General features: G+C 33.3%; 1 long non-coding RNA gene across 1 annotated transcript; it reads right to left on the bottom strand.

Moving 5' to 3' along the window:
* Nucleotides 1-7,062: 7,062 nt before the first annotated feature.
* Nucleotides 7,063-7,816, bottom strand: LOC107874711. Its single transcript, XR_001675566.2, has 3 exons — nucleotides 7,652-7,816; nucleotides 7,499-7,534; nucleotides 7,063-7,354 (listed from the first exon to the last, which is right to left on the bottom strand). It is a non-coding gene; the product is annotated as an uncharacterized LOC107874711 (long non-coding RNA).
* Nucleotides 7,817-10,225: the final 2,409 nt, after the last annotated feature.

Raw genomic sequence — 10,225 nt, 5'->3', positions numbered from 1 at the left:
TCTTCTTCACAAGTTCAGAGCAGACCGAAGGTATTACTTTTTCATAATTCAGCCCCTATCTAACAAAAGATTCAACTATATAGCTATTTTGTTGAAAATTTGTGCACTCTCAGAAATACTTAAAAGTTTAGAATGACATAGATTTAATTCTGAGAACTATTCCAACTGTGCATCCTCAGTTTCATTGCATTCCCAGCTTAACTAGTGACATTCGAGGACGAATGTTTCCAAGGAGGAGATATTGTAATACCCTGGGAATTTCAACTAATAGTAGAACCCTGTTTCAAGCTCATTATAAATAAAGTTAGTGATTTGGTAGATACATGATCTAGCTTGATGAGTATTAGGCCCTCAAAAGTGTCCTAGCTATTAGACAAATCAAAATATTCCTTGCCGATTGAACAACCATACTCCTGCTTGTTACCAAGAACAACCAACCAAGATTTGTACCGATCAAGAGTTCCATTAGAGTGAAGTTTAATTGAATAAACCCATTTACATCCAATTGGATGGACATTTGAAGGACATGAAATAATATCCCATGTATCATTTTCTTTAAGAGCCAAAATTCTTCCTCCATTGCCTTCTTCCAACATTCATGATTGGAAGCTTGTGAGTAACAACTTGGAATAGAAATGGTGGATAAATTAGATGTAAAGCCATATCAATTAGGAGTACGAGATACTCTCGTAGATTGTAGAGTGGGCTCAAGAGGAGCAGGCCTTGAAGAATTCTCAGATTCTAGTTGTGGAGCAATTTCATGTGGCGGATCAATATCAGGAGAGGATAAAGTTGGCCGCCGATGTCGTACACAAATCCAGGTTTGAACCTCTTAGAAGAAGATAAAAAATCCTCAAAAGTAGGAAGAAGAAGGGAAGCAGTAGATGACTCAACATGAGTATGAAAAAAAACTGATTCTCAAAGAAAACAACATTCCTAGAAACATGAAATTTATTAGAACATGGATCATGGCAGAGAAAACCTTTCTGTGAAGTACTATAACCCATAAAAAAACATGTTTAGTAGACTGAATAGAAAGTACATCATGCTGAGAAGGAGGAATATGCACAACACAAATACAACCAAATGTATGAAAATTATCATAACTTGGATTTTCGTTATAAAGACGAAAATATGGAGATTCAAGGTTTAAGACTTTAGATGGTAGTCTATTAATTATGTAAAAAGCTGTAGACAAAGATTCCCCCTAATACTTTGATAGAGCAGAGGGATCAATCAATAAAGTACAAGTCACATCTAAAATATGATGATTTTTACTTTCATCAACCCCATTTTGTTGTGGTGTATATGGACAAGAGCTTTGTGAGACAATTCCTTTTTCAAGAAAAAAGTTTTTGAACTCATAAGACATACATTCTTCACCAGAATCAAAACTTAATAATTTGATACAAGTAGAAAATTGAGTTTCAATATAGGCCAAAAATGTCTTGAATATGGAAAATAGCTCAGATTTGGAACGAAGAAAATATACCACGTAAATTGACTATAATTATCTATAAATGTCCCAAAGTACTTGAAATGAGCTTGAGAAACAATTGGTGAAATACCCCAAATATCACTATGAATGACATCAAAACACTTTGTAGCACGACTACCAAAATTAGGAAAAGGAAGAATTTTACTCTTGCCTAATTTACAAGTAGAACTGTAACACCCCGTACATTCGGGCTAGAATTTAGACCGTCGTTCCTAAGCGTATAGACCCAAACTAGATGATTCCTTGTGAATATATGTGTGATGAACTATCCTATAAAGTGGGAATACCTTTGAATATGGATTAAGGCCTCAAATATCCCCTAAGTCTAAGTAGAGTATACACATTTCTACTGATTAAGTTTTAGTGGACGTTTCAACAAGAGTCAACTTCTATCGACTATAAATTTTTATATAGAACAAATTAGAGGGTCTACTATATATTTAGAAGTAGCTTTCCAATGATTCTAATTTTTCCTAAATGCAATAATCTAGTGAAAAGTTATGACTTTACAAAGTGGACTGTATCGCCTAGCAAATCACCTAAGTCTACTGGAATGGTTATGACATAGGTTGGGCTCTACCCAACCTAGCTTAGGCAATGGGTTAGTAGCTACCCAACCTAACCTAGGTAATGGGAAATGCGCCGCCCAGCCTAGCTTAGGCGATGGACAATACGACACATACCTTATGGCCCAAGCGACGTAAATACTCCGTTTTTGAGTTATTTTGAGGCCAATTAAGTCTTTTGGCACTCCTAAACCATCCCTAATCAACCATAAATGAATTTAGATTTATTAGTAGAAAACAACTAGGGTTTGGGCAATCAAGATTAAAAGTCCAATCTTTTCAACACTTCTTCACAAATTCATCGCAACTAACGTAAGTGGCGTTTATCGCATGAAATTGCAAAGGGTTTTGGAATCTATATTTTAAATTATGCATCCTTAATGTTTCAATGCTATTATTGTTTTGGCCTTGAGGCTTTTTCCCTTAAACTGATTTATACTAAATATGTATATGTATGAAATTGAGTTTTGAAGATTTGATCGAGTGCATAAATTCTAAATCCCCTCTCTTGTAATGAATTGAAGTTTATGATCTTATCGAGAATGATTTGAAATGCATGTTTTATGGTTTGAAAGTGGTTGTCATAATATCAAAGTATTTGAACATGATTTAGAGATGATGAGAAGGAGTTTTCTTGATATAACTATACACTTGATTTAAAGAGAAAGAATTTCATGTGATTGAGTAATTTGACAGGGCCACCTTATGTTATTGAAATGTTAAAGAAAATAGAGAGTTTCTTGCATGTGTTTACAGAAAGAGTTCTTTGAATTGATTTATTAATATGGTGGTTGCAAACCTTATGTTTTGAAAGAAGAAATTATTAAAATGCTATTAAGGGCTCAGAGATGTGACTTGCAAGTCTTGGTATAACGATACCAATATGGAAAATGTCATGGTAAATCAGAACAGAAAAAAATGCAGATTTTTATTTAGATTTCCAGATTTTGAAATTTGAAAGATGCATGTTTATAAAAGTTTAAAATAGGTTTAAAAAGATCTAGAGATGAGTTTAAAGACTCTATTCTAGAAATTGTGATTTGCCAACACGGGATTATGGTACCTTTCTCTGTGATCTTGTGTACCTTGATTCATGTCGTCCCAAATTGGGCCTATGGTTAGGATTCCTTCTTTGTGATGTTTTGCACTATTGTGATATGTTTATTTGATTGGGGATCATGGCATCATGTTGTGTGATCTTGCGTATCTCCTCTTATGGATACTCCAATCATTGCGGCAAACTTGGATTGGAGGCTTGGATGCTAAGTCAAGGGTGGATTCCATATAGCCCATGAAAGTACAAATTGTAGGGTGTACCATCTATCTCAGAAGTAAGATTAAGAGTGAGTCATGGATTCAAAGAATTATTTCAAAGTCCTTAAAGTGTGCCCATGTGTTTTCATACATCATATGTAAAATGTTTTATGAAATGCTCTAATTTACTTTATATATAAATATGTTGTTTTTGATTGCTCTATGTTCCAGTACATCTATATTGACCCCCTATATTTTAGGGTCTGCGACTCAGTTCAGGTTCCTGTTAAGCCATAGATTTTCAAACAGAAGTGTGCAGTTGGTGAGCTTTTATCATTCTGAAAGGCCGGGCTTATTTAAACATTGTTATTTGTTTTGATTCACGATCTGACTGGGGGCGTTTTCCTAGTTTTGTTTTATACATATGTTGGATTTTGTATTGTTAGAGATTTCGTAGACGAGTGTCATATATTTTGAATTCTAAGAATTAATTTTCAAATTGTTCAAGTGTTAAGAGATTGACCATGGTTCCATATTGTTATGTTTTTCTGCAAACTTTCTTATATTATATGAATATTGTGCATAATTATCAGATAGATAAGGGCACTCAGGCCTTCATGCTTTGGAATGCTCGTTATGGCTAGGGCCCCGACTTGGGTCATAACAAGAACAATCAAAGGAAGCAGTGGAAAATTGATATTTGTTTCCCAATAAACCCAAATTTGATAAATGAGATAACACAATAGAATTTGGATGTCCTAAGTGGTTATGTCATACCTCAGTCTTACCAGGCATAAAAGTACAAGCAAATGATAGAACACAAGAAATAGAAAAGTGTATAGGAAACAATCGTCCAACTTTAGGCCCCTTTGAAATTATCGTCCTTGACACCTGATCCTACACAAGACAATAATTACGAGAAAAATTTGCATCACAATTGTTATCTACCAATTGTCCAACTGAAATAAGTCTAGTGGAGAGTTTTGGTGACACAAAAACATTGTTGAAAGTTTTAGTAATATCCCCAACCTTGGTAATGGGTAAATTACTACCATTGGCAACTTAAATTTGTGATGAACAATGATAGTAACAAACATTTTTTAGCATACTAGATGAGTTGGCCATATGATTTGAAGCTCCAGAATCAACAAGCCAAAAATTAGATGCAAGATCATTACCTTGTAGCCCTAAAGCTGAAAAAGCTGACATGATTATCTGTCTTACCATTTCAGGAGTAAGAACTTGTCCCGAAGATGAGTTGTCAGTAGTGAAACCATTTTTCCCAGCTTGAAAAGCATTAACCTTACAGTTTTGAGAGCGTGTGAGACACTCTATGATAATGTGTCCTTATTGTTTGCAATAATTACAAAACTTTCTGCCACAATTGCTAACAATATAACCATGTCCCTTGCAGCTGTAGTGTTCAGTTCTAGTCATGTCCCTACCCTTTGCTTTACCTGGGCTAGCAAATGCAACAACAATATCATCAACTTGCTTGAAAGAATTGTGTGTGACAAAATGCTGCTCTTCACGGAGTAATTCCAAAAAACAAACATCCAAGGAGGGAGACGGGTCACGATTCATCAAGTGGGAGCGAATACTATCAAACTCAGATCGTAACTTCGTCAAAAATTGATCTCGCTTGCTTTGCTCATGAACTTATTGAATTACAGAGAGAGATTCGGCAGGTATTTTGGCATAAATAATATCTGAAAATTGAACCCATAAGTTCTGAAATTCAGAAAAATAATCCTGAATAGAAAGACTTCCTTAAGAGTAATTAGCAATTTCATACTCTAAGTGAAAGCGTCGGCCATTATTATCTTGGTTGTAAACCCTTTATAATTAATACCACATGGCTTTAGCTATCTTGTAAAGCCTGAGATTAAGAACAATAAGACGGTCAATTGACCCTAAAAGCCATGTCATCACCCAAGCATCTTTAATTTTCCATTCACCTAATTTTGTAGGATCAGTGGGAGAAGGATCGGCTCCATCAATATGGCCCCATAGTTCTTTTCCAGTGACAAATAACTGAAACTGAAACTCCCGTGATGAAAAATTCTTTCCAGTGAAAGGAACACTGAATGATTCAAACAGATATGAAGTTATATTTATGAAAACTAGAAACACTGACTTAACAAGAATAACCAAAATGACAAAGATCAAAGTCCAAGGTATTAATTGCTGAAGAAAAATCAAGAAAAAACCAAAACTTTCTAAAGAGACTGAAAGGAACCACAAATGAACTCTATGAAACCAGACAGCCAAGAGAAGTCTCTGATACCATGTCAATTTTCTGCTGAATGCCTCTCAATATTGAGAGTCTTTCCATTAAATAGAAAGTATTCAATGATTACATCTCTAAAGTTTGGTCTCCCAATTCCTAAAGATCAGTTTTTCTATCCCTCTAAATATGCTATTCTATCCCATCAAATCTACTCTACTAAAGTCACTATTATTCTCTTTAACTACTAAATCAAATCTATGTAATTACACTAATATATAACAATACATGATTACATTAATATATTCAATATTTACATCATGCTAACAGTGTCCAACGCAGGATGTGGAGATAGAAGATGAGTTTAAGAAGAAACTTTTGTCGGATGTTATTGCCCCCAGTGATATTGGGGTTACATTTGATGATATCGGTGCACTTGAAAATGTAAAGGATACGTTAAAAGGGATGGTCATGCTTCCCTTACAAAGACCTGAACTCTTCTCCAAGAGTCGATTAATCAAGGTTTACATCTACACTTTATCCATATTTTTCTCGTCTAATTAGATTAGTTTGTATAAAAGTTTTGAAGTATTTCACCTTTTTGTTCAAGGATCTAGCTCTTAGGCAAGATATTCTGGATTGATTACTCCAATTCTGTTTTTATCCATTAGTTTTCCCTCTAAAAAAGGACTATTACCTAATAATATTGTTATGAAATTTCTGCTCTGTAGCGCGCAAACTTTGGTACTCAATCATTATCAGTATGACTTTAAGGATTCGTCATTCTCGTTGTCTTGCATTTCCTAATACTCTCCCTCCTATGGGGATCTACTTCTACAATTGTCTTGCGAAGGTCCAAAATATTGAATCTCTTTCACTCACTGATAATGTAAGTAGCCTCCCCTCTTCAAGAGCTCCATGATGAACTTACAACAACTAGAACGATAGGAGGTGATATAGTTGAGGTTATCGATTTCAAGGTTACACAATCTTGCAATGGTCTGTTAATGTGCGTATTAGCTGAGAGATCTAATATGTCTACTAGCAAAAAAGGTCTTGTTTACTATCCTGTAAATAAGTTCCGCTATGTATTGCCTACCTGTACGAACTTTGATGAATGGGAGTATTATAATCTGATATCCAGAACCACCCTATTATAAAGCTTTACGTGTTACTTATCTAGCTGGTGGGAATTTAGGCATGCCTATGGGTTTGTATATGCTAGAGAGTGACTCATGTAAACATTGTGGTAGTATGGATGCAACCGGACATGTATTTAATAGTGGCGTATTTTGGATTCGCTGGTGGGAATTCACCCTTAATCTTTTTTCACTTAAATCTAAAAAATTCAATAAATATACTGTGAAATGATTATAATTAATAATAAAGAGAAATTAGAAATAAAAAAGATAAATTATTTTTAAACTGGTAAAGATAAATTAAGATTAAATAGATAAATTATTTTTAAACTGACTAAGTAAAAAGTTTACGTTATAGTTTTAGTATACCTTGCCATCTGTAAGGTGTGACTAAAGTGGATGGACAAAGGAAGTAAAAACCAAAAAAACACTTGCCTATTGGGGCAGGTATGGCAACTTCACCGTCCACCGCAACGTCACCTTTTCTGTCAGCCATAGCATCAACTTTTCCGTCAGCCATGGCCTCAACATTTTCGTCAGCTGTGTTATTAACTTTTTGGTCAGCCACGCCATATGCTCTAAATTCTGGTTGATTAATTGAGCTTAACTCCTTTGGATTCTCCAATGGCAGCAACGATTTTTTTTCCAAAGTATCCACATTGTCATCTCCCTACATATATTCATTCACAAACAATCAAAAAGAACAAAAAAAAAAAATTTACTCACCAAACACAACCAAAAAACCGAAAAAATAAAATTAAAAAGTGAAGTAGAATTTTGAGTGAATCCTTGGACAATTCAGAAAAGGAGGTACCTTTGGACGCTTCAGAGAAGAAGGTGCATCGTCTACCTAAAAAGTTGAATTTTATACAATCAAGGTAGGAAAAAAAAAATCAATTCACTCATCGAACGCTTAACTAAAAACTAAAACAAAAAAAAAATGAATGAAGTGAAAATTTATGTGAACCTCTGGATGCTTTGGAAATGAAGGTACATCATCAGATGAAGATGATGATGGCCTCTTGTTTCCAATGGGCGGTAGGAAACGAGTCGGTTGTTTCGGTGATACCACTTTTGTTGAGTGAAAGAGAGGAACAACTTGGTTTTTTGGCTTGTTGTTTTGTTAACTTTGCTATTGATATTTCTGTAGTGTTGTTTTTTTGAAAGATACAGAGTATAGACAGGTAAGCACCATTGGGTAGGACAGTAATTAACCCAAATAAAATATTGACAAAAAAGATTTGACTGTTTATATTTCAATCACATTAAATTAATAAGGAGTATCCTACTACATAAGCCATTTATTATTGGGAAAAGGCTCAAATATGCGATTGAACTATCAGAAATGACTCATTTATGCCATCAGTTAAAAGTTTGGCTCATTCATATCATCGTCATTACAAAATCGGCTCATCCATGCCATTAATTTTTAATGGTGGTTTTCAAAAATAGCTTTGCCACGTGGCCTTTTATTAAAGGTCCACGTCATTAATTAAAATAAGAAAAAACACTCAAATATGCCATTAAACTATCAGATATGACTTCTTTATGCCATCAATTAAAAGTTCCATTCATTCATGCCATTGTCATTATAAAACCATCTCACCCATGTCATTACTTTTTAATGATGGATTTTCAAAAATAGTTTTCTCATGTGGCCTTTTATTAGAGGTCTACGACATTAATTAAAATAACTTAATATTAATTTAAAAATATCTTAGATCCATTAAAAAAAACCGATTAATTTAACATAACCCGACCCACACCCATTAAATTTTTTTTTTCCTATAGCAACTATTTTTCTAATAAAAAAAATAGTGATTAATATATATACTTTGACTATTTCTAGTTGATTGTAAATCATTATAAATGTTACTCTAAACAAAAACCTCAAAAATTCTATCCTATAGTAATTGATTAGTTTTAATTCCAGTGACTCCAATATATACTCCGAAGTTGAAAGAAAATAAACCAATGAACGATTAGGGCAAGCAATAAAAAGAAAGAGGCGTACCAATAGAACTTCTCCATTCTGCCATCACAAATTAGGGTAGTATACATTATTGAAAAAATCATTTCCAAATAACGACTTAAAAGAATTCTGTTATCCCAATTATCCCGCCATGTATATGGGATAACTTCTCCCATCATTATGGTATAAATGCTGGAATAAATAATCCTAATACTAACTAATTTCAGATATTTTGAAATTAATATTGATTTTGTTTATTTAATAGGGTGAACTTCTAATAAAATACCATGTGACAAAGCTATTTCTAAAAATTCATCTTAAAAAAGTAATGGCATGAGTGAGTTGATTTTAAAATGGTGATGGCATGGATGAGCCGAACTTTTAACTGATGAGATAAATGAGCCATTTCTGATAGTTCAATGGCATATTTGAGTCTTTTTGCTCATTTTAATTAATAACGTGGATCTCTAATAAAAGGCCACATGGAAAAATTATTTTTGAAAATCACCGTTAAAAAGTAATGGCATGGATGAGCTGGTTTTGTAACGGCGATGGCATGAATGAGCTCAACTTTTAACTGATGACATAAAGGAGCCATTTCTAATAGTTCAGCGGCATATTTGAGTCTTTTCCCTTTATTATTTTAAGAAAAAATATAAATATCATTTAAGGACCTATTTGACCATGAATTTTTTTTTTTTCCATGCTTTCCTGTAATTGAACTCGATAAAACATGTTTGATCATCAAATTTTGAAAATTTCATTTCTACTTTTTCGAGAATTTTCAAAATTTAAAAGTTGTCATTTTTTCACTCCAAATTACCCAAAAAAATTCCAAAACAACTCAAGTTTATTTGGCTTCCAAGCACAACTTCAATTTTCAAATGTCATTGTTCACTTTGAAAAGATTTTTTTTTTTTTTCTATTTTCACAATGAAACATGGTCAAATACCAACTAATTCTTTTTTGGCAAGGGGGAGGGGGGTTTATTTTATTATGTATTAATCACGCCAAAAGTTTGTCCTTTAGAAAGGTAAATTAATTTAGTTTTCAAGTCCAGAGTCAAATAGTTCATTGAACTAAGATTTAGTTATAGTTGTTCAGTATCGTTAAAAAAAATAAGTTGGAACAATTATTTAATTTTGATGATTAATATTTTTGTTTTAAACTAACTAGAAAGTGGGTTGATTTCATGATTTAGAAGCCGAAAGTTGTGATTTCTTTATTTGTCGGATTCATTCTCACTATGTTATATAATGTCGAAAAATTAATCTCTACTGATGATGAATCTTTTTTTTTTTATAACCATAGATATCTCTCGACCAACAAGTTTAGTGATTTTCTAGTATTATTTGTTGGGTTCGAAATCAAGAGGGCGTCATGTGGAAGCTGTTAGTTGTAAACCATTGTGGTGACAATTCAGAAGACACATAAAACAATACTAAAAGACTTAATATTATTATATTATTTGGACAATTGACCTCTATATAAAATCTAATATAAAAAACATAAAAATTAATGAGACAGAAAATCACCCCCTAAACAAAGATTCTTTAAAGACTACATTGT

Source organism: Capsicum annuum, chromosome 6 (genome assembly GCF_002878395.1).
Source record: "Capsicum annuum cultivar UCD-10X-F1 chromosome 6, UCD10Xv1.1, whole genome shotgun sequence".
NCBI classification, from domain to species: Eukaryota; Viridiplantae; Streptophyta; class Magnoliopsida; order Solanales; family Solanaceae; genus Capsicum; species Capsicum annuum.
The sequence above is the reverse complement of the archived record's forward strand: the minus strand, read 5'-3'. Positions and strand labels throughout refer to the sequence as shown.